Consider the following 8,387-nt stretch of genomic DNA (forward strand, 5'->3'; position numbering starts at 1 on the left):
TATGATACAGTGAAATAATCTGTCTGTTTACAATTGTTGGAAAAATTACTTGTGTCATGCTTTAAGTAGATGTCCTAACTGACTTGCCAAACTATAGTTTGTTAACAAGAAATTTGTGGAGTGGTTGAAAATTAGTTTTAATGACTCCAACCTAAGTGTATGTAAACTTCTGACTTCAACTGTATATTTATTGTACTATTATTACTAATTGTATAACACTTATACATTTTTTTATGAAATGTATAAAATGCATATTCATCGTTACCATGTATTCAAATCAAATCAAATCAAATCAAATTTTATTTGTCACATACACATGGTTAGCAGATGTTAATGCAAGTGTAGCGAAATGCTTGTGCTTCTAGTTCCGACAATGCAGTAATAACCAACAAGTAATCTAACTAACAATTCCAAAACTACTGTCTTATACACAGTGTAAGGGGATAAAGAATATGTACATAAGGATATATGAATGAGTGATGGTACAGAGCAGCATAGGCAAGATACAGTAGAGTACAGTATATACATATGAGATGAGTATGTAAACAAAGTGGCATAGTTAAAGTGGCTAGTGATACATGTATTACATAAGGATGCAGTCGATGATATAGAGTACAGTATATACGTATGCATATGAGATGAATAATGTAGGGTAAGTAACATTATATAAGGTAGCATTGTTTAAAGTGGCTAGTGATATATTTACATCATTTCCCATCAATTCCCATTATTAAAGTGGCTGGAGTTGAGTCAGTGTCAGTGTCAGTGTGTTGGCAGCAGCCACTCAATGTTAGTGGTGGCTGTTTAACAGTCTGATGGCCTTGAGACAGAAGCTGTTTTTCAGTCTCTCGGTCCCAGCTTTGATGCACCTGTACTGACCTTGCCTTCTGGATGATAGCGGGGTGAACAGGCAGTGGCTCGGGTGGTTGATGTCCTTGATGATCTTTATTGCCTTCCTGTAACATCGGGTGGTGTAGGTGTCCTGGAGGGCAGGTAGTTTGCTGCCGGTGATGCGTTGTGCAGACCTCACTACCCTCTGGAGAGCCTTACGGTTGTGGGCGGGGCAGTTGCCGTACCAGGCGGTGATACAGCCCGCCAGGATGCTCTCGATTGTGCATCTGTAGAAGTTTGTGAGTGCTTTTGGTGACAAGCCGAATTTCTTCAGCCTCCTGAGGTTGAAGAGGCGCTGCTGCGCCTTCTTCACGATGCTGTCTGTGTGAGTGGACCAATTCAGTTTGTCTGTGATGTGTATGCCGAGGAACTTAAAACTTGCTACCCTCTCCACTACTGTTCCTTCGATGTGGATAGGGGGTGTTCCCTCTGCTGTTTCCTGAAGTCCACAATCATCTCCTTAGTTTTGTTGACATTGAGTGTGAGGTTATTTTCCTGACACCACACTCCGAGGGCCCTCACCTCCTCCCTGTAGGCCGTCTCGTCGTTGTTGGTAATCAAGCCTACCACTGTTGTGTCGTCCGCAAACTTGATGATTGAGTTGGAGGCGTGCGTGGCCACGCAGTCGTGGGTGAACAGGGAGTACAGGAGAGGGCTCAGAACGCACCCTTGTGGGGACCCAGTGTTGAATGGATCAGCGGGGTGGAGATGTTGTTGCCTACCCTCACCACCTGGGGGCGGCCCGTCAGGAAGTCCAGTACCCAGTTGCACAGGGCGGGGTCGAGACCCAGGGTCTTGAGCTTGATGACGAGCTGGTGTTGAATGCCGAGCTGTAGTCGATGAACAGCATTCTCACATAGGTATTCCTCTTGTCCAGATGGGTTAGGGCAGTGTGCAGTGTGGTTGAGATTGCATCGTCTGTGGACCTATTTGGGCGGTAAGCAAATTGGAGTGGGTCTAGGGTGTCAGGTAGGGTGGAGGTGATATGGTCCTTGACTAGTCTCTCAAAGCACTTCATGATGACGGAAGTGAGTGCTACGGGGCGGTAGTCGTTTAGCTCAGTTACCTTAGCTTTCTTGGGAACAATGCAGATATTTGTATAATGTAATGTGTTTTACAATAAATTTGCATCGATTATTGAGAGTGGTGTACATCATTGGGGTTCATTACTGTGTGGAAAGATACTGATAATAAGAACGGTGGACAGACTGTGGACCACCAACAAATACTTATTATGAACCAGCGGCCTAGTAGTGAATATGAAATTAGCAGAAGTTATTATTTTCTGTTGAAGTCTGATTGCATTTCAGGTTCTCATTATCATTAACATCCCACTGTAGGGGGCGCTAGAGAGCGTACTATGGAGTAGACGTCCTTTGCTAGAGCTCCGCTCCATTTTGATACAAATTAGTATTTATCTTAACCTCTCACGACCTATATCTTCAAATAAATATGACAAAGGGAAAAGGCACCAGAAAAGGGAGCGCTAAACACGATAATTTGAATGAGATAGACAACGAACCAATTTCAACATCGCCAACCCACGAGGAGTTAGCTGAAGAGGCTAACTTCCAAGAGATCCCCACAGAGCCTACGCAAAGTGACATACTGGCTGCCATAAACTCACTAAGCAAGAAGGTGGACACAAGGTTGGCTGATATCTCAAAGAGTATTGGGACTTTGGCCGAAACTGTGAAGGCAACTCAGAGAAGGGTGCATGAGGTTGAGCAGACAACAGTCGATCACGAGGCCAGGCTACAGGACATAGAGAAACAGTGCGCAACGTTCAAAAATGACAACAAAACCCTGAAAGCCCGACTGGAAATGCTTGAGTCGCATTCAAGATGCCAGAACATCCGAATATGTGGCATCCAGGAGGACACTGAGAAGAAAGGGAAACCCACTGAATTTCTCTCTGAGCTGATACCGGCCCTGCTGGGGAGTGAACACTTCAAAACGGCCATCCTGATCGACTGCGCACACAGATCTCAGGCAACGAAGCCGGCCAAGGGCGGGCCACCAAGGCCATTCATTGTACGGCTGCACTATCCCCAGACCAGGGATCTCATCCTCAAGCTGGCTTGTCAAAAGTTCCCCCTTAACTTCAACGGAGCCGGGTGTCTTTCTACCCAGATCTTACCTTGGAGGTGAGGAACCAACGGAAAGAGTATGATGAGGTACGCAACAAATGCAGGGCGGCCAACATCCGATATGGATTCCTCTTCCCAGCCCGGTTTAAGGTGAGAGTCGAAGGATCAACACGTACGTTTGACAACCCAAAAGAGGCCGATCTGTTCTTGACAAGCAAGCTCCCTGGCTGAGGATACAGAACGGCTGTGTCAGCCGGCTAAATGACCAAATACAGGCCAGGAATGTGTTTGGATTTCCGGACTATGTCTTTTCGATTAGAAGATCAGAATTTGGGACTTATGATTGGTGAGATGTTGTGGCTAATATAGCATTGTTTGGCACATCATGTTTTAGCGCCACTCACAGCCTAACGTGAGAGTTAAGTGTTAAGTGTTATTTAATATTAGCGTATATGCAGAGCATCTATAGACGACGAGTTAGTTCAAGCTGTATGTCTAGACACCCTAAGGTTTGTGTGTTAGCCAAGGAGTGCTTCGTTTGAGGAAGTCACTCAGTAAAGGGACGGGAGGGGGGATGGGGTATGTGTTTTATGTTCACATTTATTATTAGTACAGGTGGCATGACAAGCTCCCGCACGGTGGGACATTTTTCTTCTGAGTTTTGTATGACACCAACAATTTCCTCTAAAATAAGAAATGCCACATAGTGACAGAGCACAGAGTAGACAAGGTGGAATAAAGATAGTCAGCTGGAACTGTAATGGCTTAGGGCATGTGGTGAAACGAGCTAAGGTTTTTTCTCATCTTAAAACACTGGGTGCTGACATAGTGTTTCTTCAAGAAACTCATATTAAACGCTCCACTCAGGCCAAGCTACGAGTCGGCTGGATCGGTCAGATATACCAGTCTAACTTTGATGCAAAAGCGAGAGGGGTAGCAATCCTGATAAGGAAAAACATTCCGTTTGTTTACTCATCCTCGATTTCAGATCCTAATGGTCGGTATATTATTGTGGCTGGTACACTGAATTCGAAACCAGTAACCTTGGTCAATTTATATGGACCCAACTTCGATGATCCATTATTTTTTCAAAGGGTATTTAAGGACATACCAAATATCTTGGATACAAGTGTTATTTTTGGAGGGGACTTTAACTGTACGTTAGGATCCTCTTTTAGATAAACAGCTATCAAGGTCACTTCAACAATCAAATGCCAGTGTCTGTCTAAATGCATTGATGACAAACCTTAACATTGTCGATATTTGGAGACTGACGCACCCAACAGACAGGGATTACTCTTTCTTTTCATCAGTTCATAAATCATATTCCAGAATTGACTATTTTTTGTTGGACTCATTTCAGCAGCTGAGTCGGTTACCTATCACCCTATTCTAATGTGTCCATGGTGCTGAAACTCGACAATATGTCGTCAGGTCGGCGACCGTGGCGCTTAGACGCATACCTGCTGAAAGATGAGGCTTTTTGTCAGTATTTGAAGGAGCAGATTGCCTTTTTCCTCGGGACTAACGACACGGGGGATGTTGACGACTCCACCCTTTGGGAATCTCTAAAGGCTGTGATTAGAGGTTACATTATTTCTTATACATCAGAGAGGAAGAAACGCGCCAATACTAGGCTAAGAGAAATTGAAAGAGAGTTAGGGGAACAGGAGAACGTTTTTAGGACAAATTCCTCGTATACAGTCCTTGAGAAGATCACAAAGTTAACATATGAATACAATACCATCCTTTCGAAACGGGTGGGCTCTTTACTTGCTAGAATGCAACAAAGTTATTTTGAACTGGGTGACCACATAAATTATTAACAAGACAGCTAAGGCATGTACAGGCATCTGGAGCTATTCACAAAATTAAAGACAAGAAGGGTAAAATAGTAACAGATCCGCAGGATATTAATAAATACTTTGCGCAGTTTTACTTAGAGCTATACCAATCAAAATGCGATGCTACTGATCCACAAACTATGGAACGCTTTCTCGCTGAATGTGAACTTCCTAAACTAGACAGGGGGGCAGCTTCTGCACTCGATGCAGGGATAACTTTGGAGGAAATTAACACAGCGATAGCACAATTACCAAACAGCAAGGCCCCTGGGCCCGATGGATATGTAATAGAATTCTATAAGAAGTACTGCGCCAGTCTAGCTCCACTTATGTTGCAAATGTTTAAACAATCCAAAGAAAATGCCAAACTCCCGCAAACACTGTATGAGGCTACAATAGCACTGATCTTGAAAAAAGATAGAGATTCCATGGAGATGTCGTCTTATCGCCCCGTGTCGTTACTCCGCATAGAAAACAAGGTGTTGACAAAGATATTGGCAAACCGATTGAAAACATATATTTCTGACATCATACACCCTGACCAGACAGGTTTTATTCCGGGCCGACATATACACTACAATTTGAGACGTCTTTTCAACGTAATGTATCACGATCATAAGGTTGAGGCAGTGGTAATAGCTCTTGATGCAGAGAAGGCGTTTGACCGGATTGAGTGGAAATATATGATGTCGGTTCTAAAGCACTTAAGGAATTTATTAATTGGATAAGAATTATTTATGCACACCCAATGGCGTCCGTGGTAACCAATCAAGAAATGTTGCAGTCATTAAGCTTGTTCAAGGGGTGCCGACAGGGGGGCCCTATTTCGCCTGCTCTCTTCGCTATTGCCATGGAACCCCTTGCTACTCGCATTCGGGCATGTGCCGATATAGCTTCTGTTAAAATAAAGGACACACAGCACAACATTTCCCTATATGCAGACGATGTTCTTTTGTTTTTGTCCAAGCCTAAGACTTCTATTCCACCCTTACTTAACTTGATAAACACATTTGGCTCCTTCTCTGGCTACAAGATAAACTGGCAAAAAAGTGAGTTGATGCCAATATCACGGCCTGTGGATATGCAATTTCTGCAATCTACCCCGTTTAGAACAGTGATGGACAAGTTCACAAGCCTTGGCATTGTAGTGACAAGAGACCTTGATCAGCTATTGAAAGCGAATTGGGACATGAAAATATATCAGCTAAAACAAAATATAGATTTTTGGAAAACTCTGCCTATCTCCTTGGTTGGTCGTATAAACGCTATTAAAATGGTTGTCCTACCCAGGTTTCTTTACCTCTTCCAATGTCTACCCAATTTCATACCACAAAGCTATTTTCAGAAACTGGATTCAATAGTAACTCCATTTTTATGGGATAACAAGGCAGCCAGAATTTCAAAGAAGCATTTATGCAAGTACAAAATAGAGGGGGGCTTTGGCCTTCCTCACTTTAAACTGTATTATTGGGCTGCTAATCTGAACATGGTGTCTTTCTGGAGGGAAAGCTTACCTGCGATGAGACAGAAGGATATGCCTGCATGGCTTTTGATTGAGCAGGCCTCCTGTCAACGTTCCTCACTCCCTGCACTTGTTAATAGCCCATCATATGTGAAAAAATCCACTTATGACTCTAACCCAGTCATTTGTCATACGCTTAGGATCTGGAAACAGATTAGGTATTTTCTTATACCCACTGTATACATTGACAGCCCGATTTGCCTGAATCATGCTTTCCACCCCGCATTGGATGATGTGGTGTTTTCACAGTGGAGGGAGAAGGGGCTCACAACAATTGGTAATCTATACATAGATGGTCAGTTAGCTTCATTTCAACAATTACAGGGAAAGTTCAACATGCCAACAACACATTTTTTCAGATACCTCCAAATCAGGAATTTCGTAAGGACACATATCCCACAGTATGGCATGAAGCCAAATAGTCCTACATTAGATAGCTTGATCCTTGTCAAACCCCATTCAAAAGGGTCTGTCTCTAGACTGTATGATGTGCTACAGGCCCACATAGATGTATCCACAGACACAATTAAAAGGGCTTGGGAACAAGAACTTGGGTCAGAAATCTCAGATGAGGACTGGGTAGAAGCTCTCAGGAATATAAACCACAGTTCAGTGAATGCCAGACACAACCTTGTACAGTTTAAGGTGATACACAGGTTACATTACTCAAAAGTAAAACTGCATAAAATATTCCCGGACACCTCACCACTGTGTGAGAGGTGCAAGGAGGATGAGGGGACGTTGACCCACTTATTCTGAACATGTCCTAAATTACATGTTTTACTGGGCTCTCATTTTGATTATTTATCTAGAGCCTTTGATAGAGTTCTAGCCCCAGACCCATTGACCGCTCTGTTTGGTACAGTTGATGGGAATAACCACGAAGGGAAAGCTGTCTCTCTTTGTACTCTATTAGCCAAAAGGCTCATATTGCAATTTTGGAAACTGGAGACTGTACCCACCTTTGAAATGTGGTTACGGGATTTAGGGAATATAATACATATGGAAAAGATTCGATACAATACCTCCAATAGAAGTCCAATGTTTTACAAAATATGGCAGCCGATACTGGATAAATGGTCTAGTCCCGCTTCATAACTGGGTTGACGATCTGCTGCTACTCTGTGCTGTACTCCACTCAATATCTATTTTTGGCTTAACTACACTGCTTGTAAGGACTATATGCTGTCTTCTTATACATGTACCACCTAATAGGATTTTGTTTTATTTTGTGTGTGTGTGTGAGTTAAGTTTTGTTTTGTCCTCTAAATTGGCCATTCTATTCAACAGTACAGTGAATGTCATTGTTAGTATTGCTGTCTTTTTTTATTAGATTTTTTATTGTAAAATAATAAACATTATAAAAATATAAAAAACATCCCACTGTAAACCTAACAGATTGTGCCCCAGTCCTCCCCTCATCTCCGCTCAATCAAGCTGTACAGGCGTGACGGAGATGGCCTTTCAGAGCCTAAGTGGCAGCTGTAGGTAACTGTATAGTATTTAACGTCCACTACTCTTATATAGGCCAAAGAGCATGTCAATAGACATGATGATGGTTCACTCACACTATAGCACACAAAAGTCCAAATACCACACCATAGTAGGCCAGATGATGATTATTGTGTGTAGATTGTTGCAAAATCTCAATTTAATTTATATTAAATTCAGGCTGTAACCCAACAAAATGTGGAAAAATTCAAGGGCTGTGAATACTTTCTGAAGTGCCTTCATAAATTTTTCCACATTTTGTTTTGTTATGCCTGAATTTAATATAGATTAAATTGAGATTATGTGTCACACAATACCCCATCATGTCAAAGTGCAATTTGGTTTTTAGAAATGCATAAAAATTAATACAAAATTAAAAGCCGAAATGTCTGGAGTCAACAACAATTCACAACAATACACAAATCTAAAAGTCAAAGAATAGATTTAAGAAATATATACATATTAGGACGAGCCATGTCAGAGTCCGGAGTGTAAATATAAATATACTGTATATCTATCTGTGATGGGATGTGTATACATTGTCTATTC

Source organism: Oncorhynchus tshawytscha, linkage group LG31 (assembly GCF_018296145.1).
Source record: "Oncorhynchus tshawytscha isolate Ot180627B linkage group LG31, Otsh_v2.0, whole genome shotgun sequence".
Taxonomy (NCBI): Eukaryota; Metazoa; Chordata; class Actinopteri; order Salmoniformes; family Salmonidae; genus Oncorhynchus; species Oncorhynchus tshawytscha.